We start from the raw sequence: 7028 nt of genomic DNA, 5'->3' as shown, positions 1-7028 counted from the left end.
AGCTTCTCCACCTCCTCCGGCTCCCACCGCCGCCGCCCCTTGGCTTCATTTCTGAATTCCACAAAACTTTTAGAGAGTTAACCAAAATTCTCTTTAAGTTGTTTATAAAGATCCAAAATAAATAAAACCTTACAAACTCTTTCTATGATGTCTCTAGCACCATATGCAGAAAGAAGGCAGGATGTTTACAAAAAAAGAGAAAGTACAAATCAGTACTGCAGATAAATACAAATGCAAAAACCCTCAACAAGATACTTGAAACAACACATTAGAAAGATTATACACCATAACCAGGTAGGCTTTATCCCAGGTACAAGAATTGTTCACCATATGTAAAACAATAAGTGTAATGGATTATATTAAAAAGAAAAGATAACCCTATGATCATATCTGTTGATGCAGAAGTAGTATTTGATAAAATACAGCATCCTTTCATGATTAGGACTCTCAGCAAAATCAGAATAGGAAAAACTTTTCTCAACACAACAAAAACCATAAATAACAAAACTATTGCTAGCATCATACTGAATGGGAAAAAGCTGAAATTTTTACCACCAAAATGTGGAATAAGACACTTTCTCCACTTTTTTTCCAACATTGTGTTGGAAGTCCTAGACAACACAGTCAGACAAGAGAGTAAAATAACAGGCATTTTAATAGAAAATGAAACTAAGTTGTTTCTATTCTCTGATGATATATATACATAGAAAATCCAAAAGAATCCATGGAAAAACCTCCTGGAAGTGATAAATGAACTCAGAATACAGGATACAGAATCAAAATACAAAATTTATAGCATTTTTATACACCAACATAAACAGACTGAGGCAGAACTGAAGAAAGCAATCCCATTTACAATAGCCACAAAACGATATCTAGGGAAAAAAACTAGCCATAGAGATGAAAGACCTCCACAAGGAAAACTATAAAAAACTGTAAAAGAAATTGAGTATGGAAAAACATCCTGTGTTCTTGAATGAGAAGAATCAATATTATCAAACGTCAATTCAAATCACTTTACAAATACGCAGAACTGAAGAAAGCAATCCCATTTACAATAGCCACAAAACGATATCTAGGGAAAAAAACTAGCCATAGAGATGAAAGACCTCCACAAGGAAAACTATAAAAAACTGTAAAAGAAATTGAGTATGGAAAAACATCCTGTGTTCTTGAATGAGAAGAATCAATATTATCAAACGTCAATTCAAATCACTTTACAAATACGACTTGATTCTGATGAAATTTCCAGTAACAGACATTCTTCACAGAAATGGGACAATCATAAAATTTATCATGAATCACAAGAGGCCCTGTATCACCAAGGCAGTAGCATATTAAAAAGAAAAAGTAGGAGACATCTATCTGACCTCCAAATATGTTAGAAAACAGCTCTGCACTGACCCAGAAACAGACACGTACACCAATAGAGCAGAAGAGAGAAGTCCAAAACAAATCCCAAAACATAGAGCCAAGCGATCCTTGACAAAATATACAAGACAATACAGTGGAGGAAAGAAAGTGTTTCAGCAAATGGTGCTGGAATAATTGGATATACACTGCCACAGAAATGAAACTAGACTGCTATCTCTCACCATTAACAAAAGCAAACTCAAAAACAAATGAAAAATCTAAATGTACAGACTCAAATTATAAAACTTCTGGTGGAAAACAAAGGGAAATTCTTGAAGACATTGGTGTAGGAGATGACTTCTTAAATATGGCTCCTAAAGCACAAACAATAATCCTCAAAATGGACAAGTGGGACTACATCAAAGTAAAAATCTTCTGAACAGCAACATAAATAATGAATAGGGTCCACCGCCATAATGGTAGAAAATATTTGCAAAACTGTGTTTCAGAATGTATAGGGAACACAAGTAACTAACCTGCAAAAACCTGACTAATTCATTTTAACAATGGGCAAATGAGCTGAACAGACAAATCTCTCAGGAAAACATATGAATGATCGAAATGCATTTTTAAAATTATTATTATCATTCATATATTCGATCACTACACATCATTGAGATTGTAAAGAGATTTTAACTGCCATGATATACACCACATGCCAGGTGAGTCAAGAATACTATACACAATATCATCAACAGGCAACAAACCATATCTGTATCCCACAAATATCTTACTTCTCCATTTTTTCTCTAATTTCCCTTCTTGCACTCTTCTCCTCTCCCTCTGTTCTTTCACTTTGTCCCCAGTGTCTATAACAGTTTCTAATGCTTTTATGTCCTCCAGTCTTTCATTCTCCACCATAGAGTGTAGACAGTTGGTATATGTTAAGTAGAGACATACAATGTCTCTCTTTTACAGCCTAACTTGCTTCACTCAATAGTAAATCTTCCATGTTTGTCCACTTTCAATTAAATACCAGGATCTTGTTGTTTTTTTTTTTTCTGAATAGTATTCCACGGAGTATATGTGCCATATATTTTATATCCATTCATCTGTGCATGTACATTTGGACTGGTTCCATGTCTTAGCAATCATGAATAATGCCACAATAAATACAGTTGTGCCAGCGCCAGCAGTTTTTTCAAATGAGCATTCTCCTGCCTTTGGGTAGATATCCAGGAATGGAATTGCTGGATCATATGGTAGTTCTGTTGTATATATATATATAATCTTCATGCTTCTGACAGTGGTAGGTGGTATCTCATTGTAGTTTTGGTTGGCATTTCTTTTATGATGAGGGATATTGAGCATTTTTTTCATATGCTTTTTGGCTGTTCTTCCTCTCTAGTCAATCTATGTAGATTATATATGTCCAGGAATTTGTCTATCTCATCCAGGTTTACTTCATTGTTGGCATATGGTAGCTCATAGTATCCTCTAATGATGTTTTGTATTTCTATTATGCCTGTTATAATGTTGCCTGATTCATTGCAAATTTGATTTATCTGGATCTTTTCTATCTTTTTCTTAATCAGTCCATCTAATGGTGTGTCAATTTTTTTTTTTGAGAGGTTTTTGCTATAGGGCACATGCGCTCGCCAGACAGACAGAGAGAGACATAAAGACAGAAAGTGAGAAATCACCCCCCAGGGGGGATGGTCACGCCGCAATCCCTTCTCCTCCATTCTCCTCTCGGGATCTTGGGCACGCACGCACACACGCCCGGCGTGAGTTCTAAGCCACCGGGTCTGGGACGCAAACTGCGGTTGACTATGTGGGAGTCCAGTGACATAGCCATTACGCTAACTGCTGGTTCCCTGGTGTGTCAATTTTGATAATCTTTTTCAAAGAACCAGTTTATGTTTTCATTTATTTCCTGTATGGTTTATTTATTTTCTATTTTATTTATTTCTGCTTTAATCTTTATTGATTTTTTCTCCTGGAATTTTTTGAAATTTTTTTTGTTTTTCCAGTTCCCTGAGGCTTTATGTTAGGTTATCCTTTTGCCATCTTTCCATCTTTTTCTTGTGCATGCTAATTGCTATAAACAGCCCTCTTATGACTGCACTTGCAGTGTCCGATCAATTATGAAAGCTTGTACACTCATTATCATTTATTTCAATGAATCTTTTGATTTTGGCCTTACTCTGTTCAGTGGTCATGAAGTTATTCAGAAACAGGTTGTTTAGTTTCCATGTATTTGTGTATTTTCAAGTTTTTTTCCTGAGATTAATATCAAGTTTAACTCCATCATGGTCAAAGAAGTTGCTGATTATAGTTTCAATGCCATTAAATCTGTAAAGTTTGATTTTGTGCCCTTTCATCTGGTCAATATTTGAGAAAGTACCATGTGGGGCTGAGAAAAATGTATATTCTGTGTTTTGGGGGTGGAAAGTTCTATGGAAAACAATTGTTTTCTATAGATGTCTATCAACTCCATCTGATGATTAATATTAGTTTGGTCCTGAAGCTTTGTGTATTCTTTGTTGCATTGATCTGAAACACTTAATAGACCCGAGAATGTTAAATTCGCTATTGAAAATTAGGTATATGGTAGTTTCTTTGATTATTAATCAATCAATATAATAGAAATATTATAAATATGAAGTACAAGGTTAACATACAAAATGAATAAAGACAAACAAAGAAAATTTATAGATAAAAAGTGATTAAAATTAAGAAAATTGGGGGCCAGCAATTAGTGTAGTTGTTAAGACACTGTACTCCCACTTGCCTGAACAAGATTCAAGTCCCAGATCTGGCAGCTTGAACTTAATGTTGGGCACATGTGTGTGCATGCTCAAAATCCAGAGAGGAGAATGGAGAAGGGGTTGTGGTGTGGCCATCATCACTGGTGGGTGATTGCTCTTGGTCTCTTCTGTGAGCAGACAAAAATCTCTCTCAAAAAAAATGAGAAAACATACATAGAAAATAAGTACAAAATAAAAAAGGTAAAAACAAAATTTTAAAATCTTAAAAACTGAGAAAATATATAAAGAAGAAATACAAAATAATCAACATAAAATAAAGGTAGAATAAGAAAATTAAAACTTTAATTTTATAAATATACAAATTTTAATTATAAAATGTGCCAGCCCTTGGCATAGTTGTTAAGATGGTTGGATACCACATGGATGACTGTATGGTTCAAGTCCCAGACCTGTGTGTGAAATATGCCAGGTGCATGTGCATGTGCATGCTTGCCTAAAATCCTGAAAGGAAGAAGAAATGGAAGAGAAGGGATTGCAGTTTGTCCATTCTCCATGAGGGATGGTTTCTCTCTTTCTTGCCTCTCTCCCTCTCTCTTTCTGAGAAATACCCATACTCTGTGGCAAAAATTAAAAAAAAAAAAAGTACAACAAATCTTTTAGAAGACTTAATTTTTTTTCAGAAAGATTTTTGGTATGTGGCACATTTGCTCACTGAAAAGACAGAAAGTGAGAAATCACATGGCCATGCCACAATCACTTCTCCTCCATTCTTCTCTTAGAATTTTAGGCATGCACACACGCATGCCTGGCATGAGTTTTAAGTCACCAGATCCAGGACTTGAACCATGGTTGACTACATGGGAGTCCAGTGATGTAACCATTATGACATCTGTTACTCCCAGAAGATTTTAAAGCTTTCAAATTATAAATAAAAATGACAGAAATGTGAAACAAAAATAAAAAATACAAACTAAAAAATATATAAATAAAATGGGATAGTTAAGAGCAAAAACAAATATAAGATGAATAAAGAAAGAGAAAATTTAAAAAAGAATTTTTAATTTGAAGTGAAAAGTACAAAAAACTAATGTAGGAAAACTTTTAAATTGTTAAAAATTGGAATGAAGGGCCAGCATGTTTTGTGGTTGTTAAGGCACTGGACTCCCACATGGCTAACTACAGTTTGAGTCCTGTACCTGGCAGCTTGATTTCTTTCTCTATCTGCCTCTATTTGGTAGGCACATGTGCTTTATAACAAATTTTAAAAAGAATAAATATAAATAAAATTAAACAATATTTTTTAAAGATAGATCTTTGGTAAAGGGTGCCTGCACTCTCTAGAGACACATAAAGTGACAGAGAGACAGAAGGCAGGAAATCACCCGCCAGGGAGGATGACCATGTCACAATCTCTTCATTCTCCTCTCAGGATTTTGGGTACACATGCACACACACCTGGCATGTGTTTCAAGTTGCAAGGTCCAGGACTCAGACCATGGTAAACCATGTGGGAGTCCAGTGACATAACTATTACACAGTGTACTGGTCCCAAATTAAATAATTATTTCTAAAAAATAAAATGAAAAATTAGAAGTCCAAAGAAAATGCATAGTACCTAAAGGAGAAAATATAAACAAAAAAAGTTAAAAATTAAAAAGCAGAAAAAATGAGAAATAGTATAAAAATATACAAATAGGAAAATATTTAGAGACTTAAAAATACAAAGAAAATAAATACAGTTTGGTTTAAGGAGAATATTACGAAAATAGTTAAAAATAAAAGTAAATAAGAAAATGAAAAATAATTAGGGAAATAAAATAAATTTAATAGAAAAGCATGAGAGAAGATAAAAATTACAAAGAAATACAAAATGATTTAAAATAAAGAATAAATGCAATTTAATTTTTTTTTCATTTTGCTATACATCTGGTGGATGCATGCACTCACCAGAGAGAAAGAGAGAGAGAGGGAAAGTGAAAATATCACCCCCAAAAGGGATGACGAGTCCACAGTCCTTTCTCTTCCAGTCTTGGGATTTTGGTCACATATGCATATGTGTCCAGTGTAATTTCTAAGCCACCAGGTCCAGGACTCAAACTGCATAATTGGCCATGTGGGAATCTAGCACCTTAACTTCTGTGCCACCTGCTGGCCCAAAAGTTATTAAAAAAAGAAAAAGACCGACTTCATAGGCTAGTAATAAGTGAGACTTGATACTGTAAAATCAACTGTGATTCTAAGCCTCATTCAAGCAAGTTGAAAAACTGATAAGACACATGTATATGCATGCTCAAAACACCAACGGGATGTTAAAATGGACAAGGGGAGAAGGGATCACAATATGGCCACACTTTATTGAAGGTGCATTCTTTTTTCCTTCTCTCTGGTGAATGCATGTGGCCTGTGGCAATTAAAGATAAATACATAAAAAGAAAACAAAAACATGAGAATTACTGGGAAAAGAAATACAAAGTGGAAAAAAGAAAACCAAATCTAGAAAAATTTAAAAATTGAAGGAAAAAAAGAGAAAAAGAAAGGACAAAGAAAAAATTAAAAAAAAAAGAGTACAAAGAAAGCAAATACAATATTCAAAGAGGAAAGCAGAGTGATAAATGACCCATAGCTCAGCAATTTAAGCCTTGTGCATGTGCAGCCAGAACCCACAAGGCTGACTGCAGTTGGAATCCCAGCCCTTGTGGCTCGAAAAGCACACTATATGCAATGTGCTTGAGTGCCAGAAGTTTTGATGTGATGAAGGCGTGAAGGATAAAAGACTGTGGAAGGTGCTTTCTCTTTTCTTCTCTCTCGTTTGTACATGCCCACTGACAAAAAAAGAATAAAATTTAAGAAAAAGAAGTGACACAGAAATAAAAAAGAGAAAGTACAAAGAATATAAAATGGAAA

At 34.5% G+C, this 7028-nt stretch overlaps 1 pseudogene; it reads right to left on the bottom strand.

Annotated features, from left to right (window-relative positions):
• LOC102480524 (cAMP-dependent protein kinase type II-beta regulatory subunit pseudogene) overlaps nt 1–1828 on the bottom strand; it is a 3604-nt pseudogene extending 1776 nt beyond the window's left edge.
• Between the last annotated feature and the right edge of the window lie 5200 nt (nt 1829–7028).

The sequence above is a fragment of the Tupaia chinensis genome, unplaced genomic scaffold (assembly GCF_000334495.1).
Source record: "Tupaia chinensis unplaced genomic scaffold, TupChi_1.0 Scaffold142576_1, whole genome shotgun sequence".
Taxonomy (NCBI): domain Eukaryota; kingdom Metazoa; phylum Chordata; class Mammalia; order Scandentia; family Tupaiidae; genus Tupaia; species Tupaia belangeri.
This window is presented reverse-complemented; position numbering and strand designations above follow the sequence as displayed.